The 19863-nt window shown below is 43.2% G+C and overlaps 1 long non-coding RNA gene across 1 annotated transcript in view; it reads right to left on the minus strand.

Moving 5' to 3' along the window:
- The window catches only part of LOC309337493, a 32602-nt gene extending 27370 nt beyond the window's left edge, over positions 1-5232 (minus strand). The window contains exons 1-2 of the long non-coding RNA XR_014154357.1: positions 4876-5232; positions 4057-4683 (exon numbers count right to left, since the gene is read on the minus strand). This is a non-coding gene — a long non-coding RNA (uncharacterized lncRNA). The remainder of the gene's footprint in view (positions 1-4056; positions 4684-4875) is intronic.
- Between the last annotated feature and the right edge of the window lie 14631 nt (positions 5233-19863).

Genomic DNA, 19863 nt, shown 5'->3' on the forward strand with positions numbered 1-19863 from the left:
TTGATCCTAACTCCCGGTCCTAAACTCCCAGCCCTGTAGGCACAAGTCCACAGTGACTCTGCCAGTTGCATGCTTATTGTAAGTGATTGTAGTTCAATTCATCATTGCATTAAATGGGGGCCTACCTGTAAAGCTTATGCCAGATCTATTCCTTGAGGTAGACCAGGGTTACACAATACTCCAGGCTAAGTACATTTAAGGGTTTATCCACACTTATGACTCCTCCAAATTGACCAATTGAGCTTTAAGAGCGGGTTTTCACTGGGAAAGCTCCAGGGCAAAAAAGAAAAAGAAAGCTCCGATAAGGAGCTTTTAAATGTGGACTTGTGCCTAGAAAGAGACAAGGGCAGATCTACTATGAAACTAATAAAGTTTAAGCTTCAGGGCTCCTAATCCCACTAGGGCCCCATAAGCGACTTTAGTCCACCTCGCATTAAAAAAAACAAAAAACTTTTTTAAAGTGCATCTCACATTTTCCTACTTTTCATGCACCACATAGAATAGATGGAAGTGACCACAAAGTCTCATGCTCTACCAACTAAGCTATAACTCGAAAACTATAAGGCACAGGGATTTTTTTATTCACACCAGTGTTTTTGACATGTGAGATAACCCAGTACAGCAATTTTAATCAAAATATATGATGTAGTTGCTGATTTTTAAAAATGTGATCTGTCGTGGAACAAACCCACTGAAGAAGGCAACTGTGGTTACCCAGACCTCACTGCTGATTGCAAAGCCCCCCCCCCCCAAAAAAAGTGTAGGTCTGCCACTCAGCAGAGCAATGCGTAAGTGTAGATAAGATGTGTCTGTAACCAAGGAAGAAACTCTAAAACCTGTCCATCTAATAAGCATATCCTGAGACCAGGTTCTTATTTCTAAGAGTCCCAGGCCTCTGAACACAGCACTATAACACTTAGGGTTTTTGTGAAGACCAATGTCTCAGTTACTTTCAGAGCGGTAGCTGTGCTGCTCTGTGGCAGCAAAAACAAGGAAAGTTTTTGAAGCACCTCATGCCATCATAAATTAGTTAGTTTAAAGCTTTCATAGATTACAGTCCACTTCAGATGCATGAAATGAGATGTCGTCTGACGAAGCAGACTTCAGTCCACCAAAGCTTTTGCCATCATAAATTTGTTAGCCTTTGAGGTGCTAAAAACACATTAATTACTGAAAATATATGGACTGCCAACCACCCAGAGCAGCTTCACGGGTCAACATGGAGCAGACACAAGTGATAGTGGAGAAGTATGTTGCTCTCCTCACTACCAAGTAGGCTCAAAAATGAGCAATGAGCTTCCGCTTACTCGGTTTTCTGTCCCTTAAACTCCAGCCATTTCCCCATACATTTAGTTGCCTCCAGCTCCTCTGAGGAACAAGTCAGATACTACAGTCTGGGTGACGTCATCAGCATATGCAGTCGCAGGCTCTGCTCTCTATAGTCCTGAAATTTCATTTCCTCAGAGACCCATAGAAGGCCTAGTCTGAGCATTTCTTAGAAGGCTGTTAGACTTCTAATTGTAATTAAAAACAGGTTATGCAGCTGAGGGAATGAACATGGAGGTATTTCAGATAGTACCTGTTTAAAATATATTTCAAACTCTGGGTTTTGTTTGCTTAATAAATTATTTCAACAAAACATTTAATAAATTATTACAACGAAACATTAAATACAGTTTGCCATATCAATTGTCAGATAATAGTACACATAGAAGAGAATAGTGCATCAATAAACCATACAAAATGTATAGTGGAGTCGGAGTGGGGGGGACAATCAAATCACAAGCAGCATCCCACCCAAATTCAACTGATGTACCTAATTCAGAGACTTACGTTGCCTACTTTACTTCCTGAATAAAAAACCCCCACAGATGCCTTTATTTATCATTTTATGGGGGAAAGTCCATTTTTCGAATGGAGTTTGTTGTACCATTAACTCCATTCATAGTGGGTGTCTACATGCACAGCCTGAAGGACAGCTCAGTCTGCAGAGTATGAGAGTTGTAACCTCAAAGTCATGGGTTCGAGCCCCACATGGGGCAAAACAATTCCTGCATTTCAGGGGATTGGCTTAGTTGACCCTTGTGGTCCCTTCCAACACTACAATTATATAATTCTAATAAAAAAAGAGAGTGCTCTACATTGTTGAGAGCCCCTTTTTCCTCTGCGGTACTTAGTGATGGGGCATTTGCACCGTTAAGGCTTGTTCATGTATGGGTTCATGTGTACCCCTGGGCTTCTCTACAGTGAATTAATGTTGGCTGAATATTTAAAACCACACTGTTAAAAAGGATGTTCTGTACAGTATGTGGCATTAGATTGTGCATGTGTGAACCAGCCGTGGATATTTTTCCACCTGCAGCAAAACTGCCGATCGCACAGACTGGAAAGAGAGAAGAGGCAGGGAGAGAGAAGCTGAAATTCTGCCTTTCTCAACAAGTTAAGTATATTGCTTTGACCTACTCAACTGTATATCATTCCTATTAACTATCTAGAAGCTCAAGCTGTAATGTCACACAGACTACTGGGGTAAGCAGACACCGTCCTCCACTGCTAAAAGATGTGAACACGGCTGCCCTTGTAGAACAACCCTTGATTGGGTTTTGTTAATTAGTCCCATGTCATTCTTTCCTTAGGACTGGAAGATTGCCACATACTTTCAGCTTAGCTCCATTTCACCCAAACGGCATTTATCATTGTTCTAATTAACAAGGGCAAAGGAAAAAATGAATGCATCACAGCCGGGGCCACACTCAGGTTTCAATGAAGCCTTTAGCAGGAGCAAAGACAATGCAGGACAAAAATAAAATACTTCATTTTGCAAGGTAGGGTGCCAAGTCCACAGAATGACCTTGGACTTTTGTGTAGCTTTCCACAAGGACTTTTCACCTTAGCTTACCCAAAGCGGGGGGGGGGGGGGCTTTCAACTCTCTAGGCAGTCAACCAACCTGGCAGGGTGAAACTTAGAGATGAGAAACTTGAGTTCAACTTTACTTCTACAGTGGTACCTCGGGTTAAGAACTTAATTCGTTCAGGAGGTCCGTCCTTAACCTGAAATTGTTCTTAACCTGAACTTTAGCTAATGGGGCCTCCCACTGCAGCCGCATGATTTCTGTTCACATCCTGAAGCAAAGTTATTAACCCAAGGTACTATTTCTGGGTTAGCGGAGTCTGTAACCTGAAGCGTATGTAACCTGAGGTACCACTGTAGAATGAAATTGTGTAGCGCTGGGCACCCTCTCTGTTAAGTTGTGGGTGAACATATCAGACAACACAGCGATTCTTCAAACAGCTCTTGTTTATTCACAGGCCAGAACTGAACTGAAGGGTTCAGCCAGCCTGCTTATATAGAGCTTCACTACAACGCAACTGTAACACTTTCTGTAACTATCCAATCACTGAACGTCACTTTCAATCCCTTATTTGCATATGTGGGCCTGAGTGAAAACTAGCTACAGTATCCCCCTGCTGGCCCAGGGTGAGAACTTCAGTACATAACACTCTCATCTCTTGCTTATGAGGTTATGGTGATGCTTCTTGTATAGGAACCAAAGGCACCAGCTTGCAAGGGCAATTGGGAGGCCAATGTTGCACAGGCAACGTCAGGAGGTTGGGAGGAGCTGAATGCAGAAACAGTGTGGCTTCAATGGCTGGCAGCTCTTCCTCCGCCTCCTTCTGGTGCCACCACTGGCAGGGAGCTGCTTCAACCCTTCTCCCCCTCTGCATCAGGAGGAGCCGCCCTCCCGATTCTTCAGGATGTGGGGGGATGGCCCCCTCCCCCCAAATGGCATGGCCTCCCTGAGTTGGCACCCCTAATAGGAACACCTTTTATAGATATAACACCCTCCTAACAGTACAGGAGATTCTCACTCCCTCTTGCTCACTAGCATGAGGGCAGCTCCAAGGATTTGGGCACACACGATTTTCACGTATATGTGGAACTCTTGGAACCGAACCCCAGCATAAGATGTGATTGTACTGCCTACAGAATGGTTGTGAAGTCACAGCAAAATTAAACATGGTGGAGTCAGAGCAAGCTGACCTTGTCCAACTTACTTTTGTTGTGGCAAATGAACCTCGTGAATATTTGACTACGTGAAAAAGGGAAAAGCTTGTAACTTGCTTCTTGCTGGCCAGGGTAATTGTCTTTGTTCCACTGGCCAGCTTTCTCCAGGATCCCCTGCTTCTTGTCTGCCCTGGCATCTTTCCCCTTCAGTGAGCTGCTTCCTTCAGTTTCGCAGGCATGCTGGCCTGCCTGCATCCAAGAGTTTGGTCAACATCGTCGCAACAGCATGTGCTTGTATGCAAGCTTGTGCCTACAAAACTGGGTTCTAGCACTTTTAACACACTGCAGATTCTCACCAGAGGAATGTAAGCTCTCGTGCTGTCATAATACAAGTCATTGCGGAAACATCGGATCCAGCACTTTCTGCTTCAATTTGCAGCTTTGGGAAAAGTTTAATACTTCAGACCTCCATGGCAGGAAGCTGGGTCCCTTCCAGCATTCCCCACACTGTCAAGTTTCGACACTGTTGAGAAGTAGCTCCTAATCACAACTAAGGCGCTTGCAGCACTGAGCAAGGCAAACAGATGGGAGTCCTTCATTTGGCATCCAAGACTTAACGTTGCTGGATTTTGCCTTAGGTTTTTTGCTCACAGCTTTTGGTTTCTCCTCCTTAGCATCTGTTGAAAAGATTGGGGATGGGGAGCAGGGAAAGAGGAGAGAGGAGAGAAACACAGATGAGTCATTTTCTTTTGTTTACAAGAGAATCAGTGCCATATTAGGCTATTTAATCTCCCTCCCACCCCTCTATCAGCCAGTAGGCCTAATTTGTCAATCAAAGCCCTAACACACTGATGCAGAGCTAGACTTGCCTCCAGTAGTTTAGATGGGCAGTCTTTCGTGCAAAATCAAGGAGGTTAATGGGCCATCGGAGCTTGGGAACTTAACACAGTCAAGTATCGGTGTCTGAATAATTTAGAACTGGAGCCTGATGAGACCAATTCAATAAGCCTATCATAACCCAGTGGGGTAACACTCCCCCCAGAAAGAGCCAATTCAGTGTCTGGGAGTACATCAGTCAGAACTTAAGCTGCCTGGTTGAGAGAGTGGCCAAGAACATGTTTTATTGGCTGCCACTGATTTCACAACTATGCCTGTTCTAGGAAAAAAGAGATTTGGTAATTGTTGTGCACTAGAACCCCCTGAAATGTGTCAGATGTGGGGCTTGAAAGTTGTTTGAAAGCTGCAGCTTGCCCAGATTTCGGGAATTAGCTAAGGGGAACACAAAACACCAATCTTGATGTGAGTGGCACTGGTTATGGGTTTGTTTCAAGGCTAAACCCAAAATTAATAATAATAATAATAATAATAATAATAATAATAATAATAATAATAATAATAAAAATACCCCACCCATCTGGCTGGGTTTCCCCAGCCACTCTGGGCGGCTCCCAACAGAACAACAACAACAACAACAACAACAACAACTTCCCTAAAAAGCCCTTTATGGTTTGATTCTGGGATATCTGTGTGAGCATATATCCCTTATATCCCATATTTCCCCATATATCCCTTCCCACTCATTAAGATCCAGCACAGATAATGTTCAAATAGTTCCATCTTCTATCAGGTTGGTAGTCATCATAAAGAGGGCTTTCTCCGCCGTGTTTAGGACTGGTCGATGGGCACTAGGAGCTTACACACACTTACCTTTCCTCTGCTCTTTCCAGGCACAATCCGTGATTTAATGCTCTGGGTCTGAGCAATCCCTCCCGCCCCCACAAGCTTTCCCCATGAAAACCTGCTCTTTAAGGCTGAATTGGAGCAAACTGCAATCAACAGAAAATTCTTGTTGCCTTTTGTTGTGCTTCAGGTTTAAAGAGCGGATTTTCGCAGAGATAACTCCAGAGCAACAACAAAGTGGGGCTTCATACCCAGAGCTTTAAAGCACAGCCTTATGCCTGGGAAAAGTGGGGCAAAGGGTAAGTGTAGATAAGCCCTAGAATGAGAAAAGATGAATTCAGTCCAAGAAAAGCAGTCCAGAACATCCCCCTGCTTGAGAAGAGGGAGCAAAATGGTGGGTTTAACAGCTGCATGAATCCCTTTAATATTATGTTGATCCTACCACCATTCTCTGAAGTCAGAGAAAGCCAAAATCATTTGCCCTTGTTTTGCTACATGGCTAGCAATTTGGTGGCACTGAAGAGCAGCTGCTCTCTGCAATACAGAAATCATAGGCAAGTTGGGGAGGCTAGTGCTCAAAACACAGTGACAGATTTTGGGATAAAGGAAGCAGAAATGCATAGGGTTGTTTCTATTCTGCAGTTGATGCCCGGTACATAAGGCAACACCCTGAGAATATTAGTCTTTTAGTAACAGAAAATAAATAGAAGTCAAGACCTTAGGACTCTATAAATGAAACATCAGAAACAGAGACTGTAAGGCAGAGCAGCATTTCTGATATGTAAGGCAGGTCTGAATTTTCCTGTCCAGCTCTTTGTCCATGCATAGGACAAGTAAAGGCATAAAAAGGCCAGGTAAAGAATTCAATTTGAATCCAGCTGAAACCAAATTACTTTTTTCATTGGTTCAGGATCAATCTCCAGCACTTTGTCACATTGAGTGCCTGCGTATTCAAGGCAGCCTTGGCAGGATGGGCCAATGTAGCTCCTTAGAATGCCAAGAAGAGGTTTTGGTGCCTTGCCCAATCTACAAACCTAGCAAAGCATCATATTCAGTCATTTTCACTAGCCTTTGCCAAGGCTATTATTCACACAAGATCAATACTCCAGGGACAAACAGGGTTCTCTGGCGGATGTCTTTTGCCTTGAACTACTGCACAACTGGCAAAGCAGTCCCCATCACTGCAACTTCATCCTGGGAAAAGACTTGTTGATTTCTACAAATCATGTTGATTTCTACAAATCTTGTTTTGGCAGCAGCTCTGCCAAAACAACAGTGGCAGTACTAACTGGACCAGTTTCTCAAAACTTTTTACTGGCCTAGCCCAGCTTCCAAAGCAGTAACTCAGGCCAGTGCCTTCTTGCCTACCTTAATAGAATTAGTCTTTTTTATCATAAAACAAAATTGCACAAACAGACCTTCGCTTTCAGAGCAAGTTTGCTTTCTTCCCTTCCTCTTTCCTCACTTTCCTCTTAATGCTTCTGATTAGCATCTTAATTGAGAGGGCTGCAGTGGCAGCTGCTAATTATTCTCCTTCAAGTCAGTGTGCCAGCGTGATTACGAACAGGTGGCAGTGGGGCTGAATTTAGTTTGCCAGCACTTGCAAACAGGAGTGTGGGTGAGGAAGGAGGGAAAGGATAATTAGAGATCTCAACAATAAAAGAGAATTCTTAAGGGGCTTGTTCTAGCCACCACCTTTAAACCGGAACAAACTGTACCAGGAATTACCTTGCAGGGCTGCTGCTGCCGCCACCGCCACCGCTGCCGCTGCCACTGCTGCTGCCGCCACCCCTCTTCTGAAAACATCTCCACACAACCATATGTAGCATGGGACGGGGGCTTTTATCTGTGCTGGACAAAGTTTCACCTGCTAGATTTCTGTGTGGTGGCTGTAGTTAAAGTCACCAGAAACTTTATATTTTTTTTCTTTTCTTTTTCAACTGATAGGTGTGTGGCAGGTGCATGCTTTCCTATCATGGTGCTTCAGTGTCAGGAAAACTGGCACATGATGAATTAGAATAAGTCACTAGCCTACCTAGCCCTAAAGAAGTTAGATTAGCCTCAACCAGAGCCAGGGCCTTCTCAACACTGGCTCCGGCCTGGTGGAATGCTCTGTCTCTTGAGACCAGGGCTCTGCAGGATCTGATTTCTTTCTGCAGGGCCTGTAAGACAAAGTTGTTCCACCTGGCCTTTGGCTTAGAATCAGTTTGATTCCCTCTCCCTCTTTCTTTTTCGTTTCTCCTCCTATGAAGAGATTGCACCGTAATGTTTTAATGTTGTATCTTAATCTTTTAAATTGTATTTTAATCAACTTGTTTTTATTATTGGTTGTTAGCCGCCCTGAGCCCGGTCTTGGCTGGGGAGGGCGGGATATAAATAAAATTTTATTATTATTATTATTATTATTATTATTATTATTATTATTATTATTACCTCAAGCCTTCTCCAACTTGGTATGCTCCAGATATTATTGGACTCCAGCTGTCACCAGCCCCAGACAGCATGGCCAGGCTAGCCTGGCTGTGGGAAGGAGGCATGAGGGCTCTCACAGAGTCCTAGAGGCCGCCTCTAAGTTCCTTCATGAAGCCAGACAAGCTCTTACCAAGGTTTGTGAAGGACCCTGCCAGAGCCTCACACTTCCTCCCTTAAGCCAGTGCTGTAGAGGCAATACAAGAGGGAATGAGCAGCTGCCTTTACATCAATGTGTCTCTTCCTTTCCAGACACTCCAGGTCCACTCTGCCTCCCACTGGGCTTTCATCCCAAGTGTCAGAATTCCACAGCCACTGAGCACGCTCAGTCTTCATTGGGCTGCTTCGGGGCTCCCCCTCCCTTTTCAGTTTTTCTTTTTGAAAATTGTACTTCTGCAAAGCTCAGAGTGATGCTGAACCTATTGACATCTCCTCCCTGAATGTCACTGAGACAATTGAATTAGGATATGGAGTGTGGTTGTTTTCCACACTCTCACACGCACACAAACAAACCCCAGTGTATTCACCTGAATGTGTGGCTGCTCTAGAGAACATTTTGAATGTGAACTCTTTCCGCTTGAAATGGGTGTGATAATAGGTGCAGCTTGCATGAACCAAGTATTCACTGAAAGATGGGCTGCCTGTCCTTTAACAGTTCTGAGCACCAGGAGCTCATGCAGCTGTGTTATCCCTCCTCCTGTTCCACTATTTCAAGGATCTCTTTGGACACTCTGGTCCCTCCCCATCTGTAGCTGGAAGGATTTTGCTTTCACCCACAGCTAGCAGAGGGGAAAGGGATAGACGAAGAGGCCAGTAAGGTAAAGGGACCCCTGACCATTAGGTCCAGTCGTGACTGACTCTGGGGTTGCGGCGCTCATCTCGCTTTATTGGCTGAGAGAGCCGGCATACAGCTTCCGGGTCATGTGGCCAGCAGGACTAAGCCACTTCTGGCAAACCAGAGCAGCGCACGGAAACCCCGTTTACCTTCCCGCCGGAGCGGTACCTATTTATCTACTTGCACTTTGACGTGCTTTTGAACTGCTAGGTTGGCAGGGGCAGGGACCGAGCAACGGGAGCTCACCGCCAACCTTCTGATCGGCAAGCCCTAGGCTCAGTGGTTAGCCAGTACCTCAGAACTTGGTATGTACTGAAGTTCTCACCCTGGGCCAGCAGGGGGATACTGTAGATAGTTATGCAAATGAAGGATCGAAAGTGACGTTCAGTGATTGGATAGTTTGTATGCAAATGAAAGATCGAAAGTGACGTTCAGTGATTGGATAGTTTTAGAAAGTTGCTACAGTTACGTTGTTCTGGAGCTCTATATAAGCAGGCTGACTGAGCTCTTCAGTTCAGTTCTGTTCCAGCTTACAAATAAAGAGCTGCTTTGGAAGAATCGCTGTGTCGTCTGATATGTTCACCCACAACTTAACAGAACTATTAAAGGGACAGGCAAACTAAATATAGTCTGCACCCAATAGCAGCATGTAAACAAGGCCTTGGGGATATATAAGATACATGGGATATTAAAATCCCTTCACAAACCTGATTTTAATCTCTCAGAGTTGCATTTGTGGCATTTTCAGAAAGCGCTCTGAGACGTTACAGTATGGACTACCGTAAGCGACTAGCAGTAAGGTGGCATGTGGAAATTAAAATGTTTGGCATTTTGCATTCTAATTGGAATCTGTTTTATAGTGTAATTATTTTTAATGGCACTGTTTCCTGTTCAAATGCTTTGAAAGTAGGTGAGGGAAATGCAAGAATACATAAATAATTAGGACTGCCGTCCTATGTGCATTTACTTGGGAGTGAGCCCTGTTGAACACAGTGGGACATACAGCCAAATAAACCGAGTAAACCAGGGGTGGGGAACCCCAGGCCCAGGGCTGAATCTGGCCCTTGGGATTTTCCACAGGCTTTACCCCCTCTATAGACCACACCTCTCACTGGCCCTAGTCCCTCCGGCTCACACACCCTCTTTGAGTGCTTTTGCTTGACTGGCATGTGTCCATCAGAAGGTTGGTCAAGAGGGAATGTGGCCCTCCAGTTTAAGATGTTTCCCACTCTTGTAATAAAGAACAACAGCATCAGAAAGTGGTGCATGAACTGGGTTGAGGAGGATTTATTACATAACAGCCTATGATAACAACATCCCCACCCACTTACCGTATTGCTTTGGGAAATCATAGAGTAGCCGTGAAAACTGGGGGACTGTATTAGGGCAGCTGCTGTAAGAGATCCAAACCAGAGGCACTCCCTTCTTGCTGGAATGTGTACTCACAGCAGGCTTTGCATATGCAAGTCATTCTCAGTTTTGTTGGGTCATGGGAGCCTAGTGGGTGGATTGTCAGGCTGCCAGAGAGTGCATGGAGATAGCAGAACAAGTAGGAAGAGAAGAAACTTCTGGGTCACCAGGAATTTCCCAAATAACATAGACAGAATTCATCCACTTGTGAGTTCCCATTGAGTATCAACCGTTGGTTGGAGTAAGGTTGCCAGATGTGTCCTACTTTAAAGGATCTTTCTATCCAGAACTTATTGGTCCTGCTGTAAATTCATGCTTTTGTAGCACGTAATGACCACCCCATATTGTGAACTCCACACAGTTCCAAAGCAGCCTCTTATATTGAAAAGTTTGATCTGGCAGCCTTGGGTGTAAGGATTGTTCTGGAAATGTATTGTATGTAAAAACTGAGCAGAGATGGCAAAAGTATATATACTAGGAGAGAGGAGCAACTGCCTGTCTCTTTGCGTGCTCCTTCCCATCTTCGTGCTCTGTGTGAACCTAATTCAAACCCTTCTTAGAAACATGTGCAATGGAGTCCCTTTGCTAGCAGTGGCAATGCAATCCACAAAACAGCAGGCTGAATTTGCACTTAGGAAATGTAAATTCAAACAGAATCCAAAAGCCTGTTTGATACAGAACAGAGAATGTTTGCATCTCTCTCTCTCTCTCTCTCTCTCTCTCTCACACACACACACACACACACACGGGGGGGGGGGAGAGAGAGAACCATAGCTGGAGATGTAATGAGTGTGCATCTCACATGGCCCTTAGATTCTGTTTCTACAAACCATACCAGACTTCCTCAGATTATGAGAAGCAGATGGCTCAAGTTGCTAGCAGAAGTCACGTTCTGAAAAGACAGGAGTCTGAGGCTGCTTGGGCCATGATACTTTACTGCCTGAAGTGGAGCACTACGTAAGTCGTCATCCCCGACACTGGGGCCAACAATTATTTTATTTTTAATCACTCCGCACCGTTTATATATCAGTTGCTGCCTTCATCTATATCCCTTTAAATTCTGCCATCTGAAACTGCCTGCTTCGGCTTGCTGCATAGTAGTCCTGATTTGGCAGATTAACTACCTCTTTAAACATAAAAAAACATGATTCCATGCAACTACCTGTTCCATCCTCACATAGTAGTTATATATAATAGTTTGTTCCTTACATAGTAGTTTCATGAACCCCCTATAGAGGGTATGAGCCGATAACCGCCCCCTTCCCTAACAAGAAAGCACACTGCTCAATGCATCCGCTTGCCGCTTAATGGTGTTAGTATTAAGACCCCAGGGCAATACCTTCCTGGAGAAAATGGAGCAGATCCTGGCCACATACCATCATAGGCTCAGATTGTATATATGTGTGAATAAACCATATAGCATAAAGACACCACAGTCTCTGATGTGCCTCATTTTCTAAAGGAAACACAGAGGATAAAGTGCACCTGAACTGCTGGAATCTCACCCTGCTGTGGAGATTGGGGCGGTGTGTAATAATATGTTTGGTGGACACCCTCCTAAAGGACAGCAGGGTGTCCAACATGGCACCTAAGAAGCAGAGGAAGAGAGGGAGAAACTAGCGCTAACACAATTAGAGAACAACCCAACAATAAATGGGGAGGGGGGCACACAAAGACAAAAGCTAGAACTGAAAACACACTCATAGCAAAGATGCTCAGAATTGGGATTTTTTTTCCCCAGAGGGAAAAAGGTCCAGGCTGTCACAGCCACAGGCAGAAAGATCTGTAGGGTAGGATGAATTAAAATGCTGCAGGGTTCTTCCTATCCAGTGGGAGGCATCATCCTCAACACTGAATGTCCTCCAGCCTAATCTGGTAAATATTTCCTTCAGAACTGCATCTCATAAACAGCCTCACTCTTTCCTGTTGCAAGAGAAGGCTGTGATTTTTCTCAGGCTCTGGGCCTCTGGATTCTGAAATGAGGAGCAAAACAGAAAAGTGGTTGCTATAGTGACTAGGTCTTGTCCAAGCTAGGTCACAATAGACCACAGTGTGAAGAAGGTTTAAAGTTGGATACTTCTAGTGGCTCTGAGTCCAGAGTGTACCCTGATAAGACCCTGGAATCATATCAGTTGCCCACCCCCACCCCCCAGCCGAAGGGAGGGTCATTAGCACAGGGGGTGAAATGGCTTCTAAGAAGCAGCAAGCCAATGGTTCCCCTGAAGTGAAATAATCGGGGGAGGAAATTTACCACAGGTATTGGAAACCATGCTAAAACACTGGAGATGCTTCAGTTTTAAAACTGGAAATGAAGAGGTTGGAAACTCCAGTATTGGAAGCCGAACAGAGAAAATCATAAAATGCTTTTTGGAAGCCACACAGTGAATTCAGACATCTGAATGCACTAACAAAGATGCGAGAATTGGGAGATGCAGCAGTCTGAAGAAGCAAAGTGACAGCTAGAAACTGCCAAGTACAGCATCCACAGCCAGCAGCATCTTTGGATGAGGACAGAGATAACATTTGTAGAGTAGTGAGGCTGTACTAGAAGCACCCACACTGAATTAAATACAAATATACCTTTTGTATTCAACAGCAAAGGTTGCTAGGTTTATCGAGGGTGCAATGAGATTAAGGGCCACTATCTGAACGATAATCTTGGCCATTTGATTGCCCTTTTTACCCATTGCTGTCTTTTCTATTTGTATATATTTTATTTGTATATATTGCTTGTTTTATGTTGCTATGGCCGTTGGCTAATGTGAATAAAGTTTATCTTTGACTACCTTTTCTATTTAAGGCTTGGCCTCGTTAAAAATAAAAATTGTGATTTTGTAGGGTAAAGTCAGTGATGAATAAACAGCACCACTTGCCTAGCTGGTAAGCCTTAGCTGTTGTGATGTCACCAAGATATTTTCCTCCAACCCCCAACCCCCCAAAGTTTTGCAATTATTATGTTTAATGGGATTTTAACACTGACATTTTAAAATAAGGCAAAAGATGAACATGCAGATAAACATACAGACATTTATTTTAGAAATAACAAGGTGGGTGGCCTGCATGAAACAAGGAGGAAATAAGACTGACAGCTGGCCCAGAATTCAGCTTGCTAGAATGTACATAGGCCATGTAGACAGTGAATAGGAAGCCAGGCTCATACCCAGAGTGAATAACATAGAACAACTTCTTTTTAAACATGATTACATCAGTTTTCTCCATTCTACCTATTTGGTAGTGAAAGGATTTAATATATATATATGCATGACAAACGCAAGAGCATTCAAATTTTCCCCACTTTTCTTTTGGAAAAGGATGGATGAAATTCAGGAAAGCATATATCTTATTTGAGGAATAAAATAGAGGAAGCGGTAGCTTGGAGAAGGTTTGGAGAAATGAGACAGCAAGAGAGAAGTGTTATCACCAGCTAAGGTTCCATAAGACCATAAGAAAAGTTGTTGTTGTTGTTGTTGTTGTTGTTGTTGTTGTTGTTGTTGTTTAGTCGTTTAGTCGTGTCCAACTCTTCATGACCCCATGGACCAGAGCACACCAGGCACTCCTGTCTTCCATTGCCTCCTGCAGTTTGGTCAAACTCATGCTGGTAGCTTTGAGAACAGTATCCAACCATCTCGTCCTCTGTTGTCCCCTTCTCCTTGTGGCCTCAGTCTTTCCCAAAATCAGGGTCTTTTCCAAGGAGTCTTCTCTTTTCATGAGGTGGCCCAAGTATTGGAGCCTCAGCTTCAGGATCTGTCCTTCCAGTGAGCACTCAGGGCTGATTTCCTTAAGAATGGATAGGTTTGATCTTCTTGCAGTCCATAGGAGGTGATGAGGTGATCAGGCACTCCCATTTCTTTAAGAACTTGCCATAGTTTGCTGTGGTTGACACAGTCAAAGGCTTTTGCATAGTCAATGAAGCAGAAGTAGATGTCTTTCTGGAACTCTCTAGCTTTCTCCATAATCCAGCGCATGTTTGCAATTTGGTCTCTGGTTCCTCTGCCTCTTCTAAATCCAGCTTGCACTTCTGGGAGTTCTCGGTCCACATACTGCTTGAGCCTTCCTTGTAGAATTTTAAGCATAACCTTGCTAGCGTGTGAAATGAGTTCAGTTTTGCAGTAGTTAGAGCATTCATTGGCACTGCCCTTCTTTGGGATTGGGATGTAGACTGATCTACTCCAATCCTCTGGCCACTGCTGAGTTTTCCAAACTTGCTGGCATATTGAGTGTAGCACTTTAACAGCAGCATCTTTTAAAATTTTAAAAAGTTCAGCTGGAATACCATCACTTCCACTGGCCTTGTTATTTGCAGTGCTTTCTAAGGCCCATTTGACTTCACTCTCCAGGATGTCAGCAACCACACTACTTGGGGTGCACAAGACATCCATATCTTTCTGGTATAATTCCTCTGTGTATTCTTGCCACCTCTTCTTGATGTCTTCTGCTTCTGTTAGGTCCTTACCACTTTTGTCCTTTATTATGGTAATCTTTGTACGAAATGTTCCTTTCATATCTCCAATTTTCTTGAACAGATCCCTAGTTCTTCCCATTCTGATGTTTTCCTCTATTTCTTTGCATTGCTCATTTAAGAAGGCCTTCTTGTCTCTCCTTGCTATTTTTTTGGAAATCTGCATTCAATTTCCTGTATCTTTCACTATCTCCCTCGCATTTTGCTTGCCTTCTCTCCCCCGCTATTTGTAAGGCCTCATTGGACAGCCAATTTGCTTTCTTGCATTTCCTTTTCATTGGGATGGTTTTCGTTGCTGCCTCCTGTATAATGTTGCAAGCCTCCATCCATATTTCTTCAGGCACTCTGTCCACCAAATCTAAATCCTTAAACCTGTTCCTCACTTCCACTGTGTATTCATAATGGATTTGACTTAGATTGTATCTTACCGGCCCAGTGGTTTTTCCTACTTTCTTCAGTTTAAGTTTGAATTTTGCTATAAGAAGCTGATGATCTGAGCCACAGTCAGCTCCGGGTCTTGTTTTTGCTGACTGTATAGAGCTTCTCCATCTTTGGCTGCAGAGAATATAATCAATCTGATTTCGATGCTGCCCATCTGGTGATGTCCATGTGTAGAGTCGTCTCTTGTGTTGTTGGAAAAGAGTGTATGTGATGACCAGCTTGTTCTCTTGGCAGAACTCTATTAGCCTTTGCCTTGCTTCATTTTGATCTCCAAGGCCAAACTTGCCAGTTGTTCCTTTTATCTCTTGATTCCCTACTTTAGCATTCCAATCCCCTATAATGAGAAGAACATCCTTCTTTGGTGTCATTTCTAGAAGGTGTTGTAAGTCTTCATAGAATTGGTCAATTTCAGTTTCTTCAGCAGCAGTAGTGGATTACTGTGATGTTAAAAGGTCTGCCTTGGATTCGTATCGAGATCATTCTATCATTTTTGAGATTGCATCCCAGTTATGTTAGATCAAACCAGAGGTCCATTTAAGGAACATCCTACTTCTAACAAGGGTGAGCTAGATGCTTTTAGTAACCCTACAAACAGCAGCACAGCTCCAGGGTTTATTCCTACTAGATGTAATGTATAACCTCTGAACATTCAGGTCATCACTATTAGACCCACTCTCTATGGTTTTGCCTGTTTCCCTTTTTTTAACATGGCTGCCAAACGAAGTTGGAGATGACCTAATTTTCTCAGGAATTGAAATACTGAATTCCAGAAGAACAACCGATCTGTAGAGTAAGGGAAATCTGGCTTGTTTTTGAGGGTTGCTTCCTTAATAGTGCCAGCTGGGAATGAACAGCACAGGCTTGGAAAATGTCCACATGGCAGGGCGCTACATGATCAGCCACGACACACAGCACAGAGAGGTGGCACCGAGAAACTATTCCATGGAGGCCATTCCAGCTTCTTCGGTGTGACGAAAGCAACAAGATTATTATTATTTTATTTTTAAAAAGTGGCATGAGCTTTCATAGGTTAGACAGACAAATTAAGTGGATGGATAACATAAGGGAATGCAGGAAAGCAAATGCAGGTCACCTGATAAATCAGAATAGTGGTAGATTGTTCAGGAATAACATGTTAATATAGGGGATAATGGGTCAGAACAGACCATGAAACTCTTGGGCCAGCCAATATTGTTAAGTTGTGGGTGAACATATCAGACAACACAGTGATTCTTCAAACAGCTCTTGTTTATTCACAGGCCAGAACAGAACTGAACTGAAGGGTTCAGCCAGCCTGCTTATATAGAGCTCCACTAGAACGCAACAGTAACCATTTTCTGTAACTATCCAATCACTGAACGTCACTTTCGATCCCTTATTTGCATATGTGGACCTGAACTATCTACAGTATCCCCCTGCTGGCCCAGGGTGAGAACTTCAGTACATAACAAATATCTCTTACTTAGGCTAACCCACAAGACAGGGTTGTGGAGAGGAGAAAGGGAGTGTGGTGTGCACTCTGTGCCTGTTCTAGGAAGAAGGAAGGCTCCTCGTAATTATTAAATAATTATTTAATCCTAGATGAATGTAAGGCAGCAGCTGAAGAACCAGCTTTTGAGACCTTGGTATCTCTACGTTTCTGGGTTTAATTATGTGGCAGACTGGTGGTGACTGCTATTCTTAGTAGAAAATTGGTCTTTGCCTCTCTAGTGATACAAGTCATGTCAGTTCTGGGTCACCAAGTGTTGCAGTGGTAAGCTTTGAAATACAAGAGCCCATACTCCTAATCTTGCAATGTAGTCGCCCAGCCGAGTAATGTGCACAAAAATGCATATGCCAGGGTAAAGTATGCATTAAAACTCACATAGTAGTGAAAATAATATGCATAACTATATTAGAGGAAATTGCTTTGCATAAATGAATAGATAGATAGATAGATAGATAGATAGATAGATAGATGGCAAAATTACAAACAAAACTATGTGTGTTAGGACAAAATTGCTACTAAGTTTTGACATTTTTTTCTGCTCTGCATTTTAAAAGCCTCTTACATTGGGGTAGGGGAATCCTATGCCTTGGGCTGTATGTGGGGAGTTCTTCATTCTTGTTTTTCTAGCACTGTATTTCCTCTTTGGAGAATTTTAAGTAAGGAGTCCGCAGTTAGCTCTGCTATTTACAGCATGGATCCCAGCAGTTATAGATAAGTCCATAAGACTGTCGAAAAACTCAATTTAATGTCCTGGGTGATTAACTGTAAAAATTAATCAATCAAAGCTTAAATCCCTCCCACCCCATATATTTCATAATATACCTTTTTACGAATAAAATTTGAGATAAAATATTCCCAGGCAATACTGAAAAGTATTCGGTTCACCTCCATTCCTCCTAGAAATTACCCCTCTTATGTGCGAAACAGTAATTAGGTGCCAGCTTAAGTAAAGAGAGCTTAACATGTAGAAATGTCAGTAAAATTAATGAGAGGGGCTGCCCTTGCAAATAGTTCCTTATTGCAGATTTAACTTTTGTGCTTCTTGCTACCTTCCCTATCACTCCCTGCAAAGCTGCCTAGGATTAAAAACCAGAGAGGATCATCAGGCTGCACAGAAGTAGTCTCCAGCATTGATAATGCAGAAGAGAGAGAGAGAAAGAGACTTTTTTTATTTTAAAAAAACTGAACTAAAAATAAAGTTTCAAATACTTCAGTACAATTACACTATGCCATCTTGCGGCTCCTCAAACATATGTCAAAATCTCAGTCCATATGCTCAGTTGGTTTGCTTGTTACAGAGTGAAGAATAGCTAGCTGCCCATTAATCCTCTCAAGAGGGAGTGTTGGCCAAGAACTTCCGACTTGGGCAGCCGCCAAATGGTATTGCAGCTGAAAACAAGAAAGGTGCCCGCTGGAGACTGGTAAGAAACTCAAGGTCAGAAGCTGTGTGGTCTGTGTGGGAAAATGGGAAGGGAGAGGGAAAGGAGAAAAACGAGGCCACATGACAATCTGTATATGCTGCCATGGAAACGTGTCACACAGCACGAAGAAGACATTGCAAAGTCTCTGCTGACTAAGAGTCTCCTAGCCTAGGCCTTTTCTTGAATCATTTATGTGTGGTGTCAGGAGGCAACAAAACAAAGAAGATAGGTGGGCAAACAATACCATTCTGTCTCCCAGTCTTGGTGACAGGATGCCTTTGCGGTCTGCAGAGCTGAGAGGAAATCAGCCTTTTTTTTCCTAGTGGCGCCTTGCCCCACCACGCTGGCCTCCTGCACATGAAATGGTTTGTGCTAATATGTTTATATGACAGGCATACACAACCAGGCTGGAAAGCTAGAATAGTCCTTAATGAAATTGTTGTTGGCTTCGAGACCTGTGTTTCCCACCTTGGGTCGCCAGCTGTATTTGGACTACAGTTCCCATCATCCCTGACCACTGGTCTTGCTAGCTAGGGATGATGGGAGTTGTAGTCCAAAAAAAGCTGGCGACCCAAGGTTGGGAAACACTGCTCTAGACCATCTTGGCTGAAGACCTGCTCCCCACTGACTCCAGCTACAAAAGCTGCAGCTGCTGAACAGAGTCTTGGGCTGGGGGGTTGTTTGGGGGTTTGAGAGAATTGTTGCTGTCGAGTTTCATTTTTAAAATCTTTATTATAGATATTGTGTTGGAATTGTTCGGTTTGGTTGTGCATGAAATGTTTTATTTATTGTTTGTGACTACTTTTGTTATGTTGTAGTTATGTGTTTCTTCATGTTGTAAGCTGCTTCGAGCATGGTTTGAACTGCAGAAGGGAAAAATACAAATAAAATTATGTGTGTATGTAGACCTGGGTTCATCTGCCTCTCTGCAAGGATTACCAAGGCTCAACCACTCATACACGTTTAGGGTGACTATGTGTTTCAATCTTCTAGACGGGCAGGCTGCAGGCCTCTTATTTGAAAGGCTGTCAGATGACAGGCCTTTATTTTAGGATATCCTTCTTCTTTTTTTGAAAGGCTGTCCAGTCCAAGTTTGACTTTAGATAAAGAATCATAAAACGGGACAGCAAGAGTTTTGACATTGCCCTTCAACACTTTGCAGAACCTAATCAGCACGCTGAACTGGCACATAAATTGACTTCCCCATTACAGTGAGAAGCACTGTATTTCTAGTTAGATTATAGAAATTATGTCTAAATCAGTGTCTTTACAAATACAATTACCATTTGCAAATGTTGTGCAAATTGGTATTCTTTGCTGTCCTCTTTTTTGGGGGAAGCAAATCCTTTCCGGCAATGCAGAACTGGACACCCTACAGAGGCTTCTGCTGCAAAAATTAAACCATTTCTTCCAGTGGTCTCACACAGCCTGCTTGTACTGGGCCTTGTGGCATGCCTCTTAACAAAACAAAACAAAACAAAACAAAACAAAACAAAACAAAACAAAACAAAACAAAACAAAACAAAACAAAACAAAACAAAACAAAACAAAACAAAACAAAACAAAACAAAACAGCAGATAATGGGACCCAGTCATTACAAAAAGCAAATGAGTTGGGCCCTCTTTAACTACTCTGAAATTCAAGTATTATCC

This window comes from Podarcis erhardii (assembly GCF_964252035.2).
Source record: "Podarcis erhardii genome assembly, chromosome: 2".
Lineage (NCBI taxonomy): Eukaryota > Metazoa > Chordata > Lepidosauria > Squamata > Lacertidae > Podarcis > Podarcis erhardii.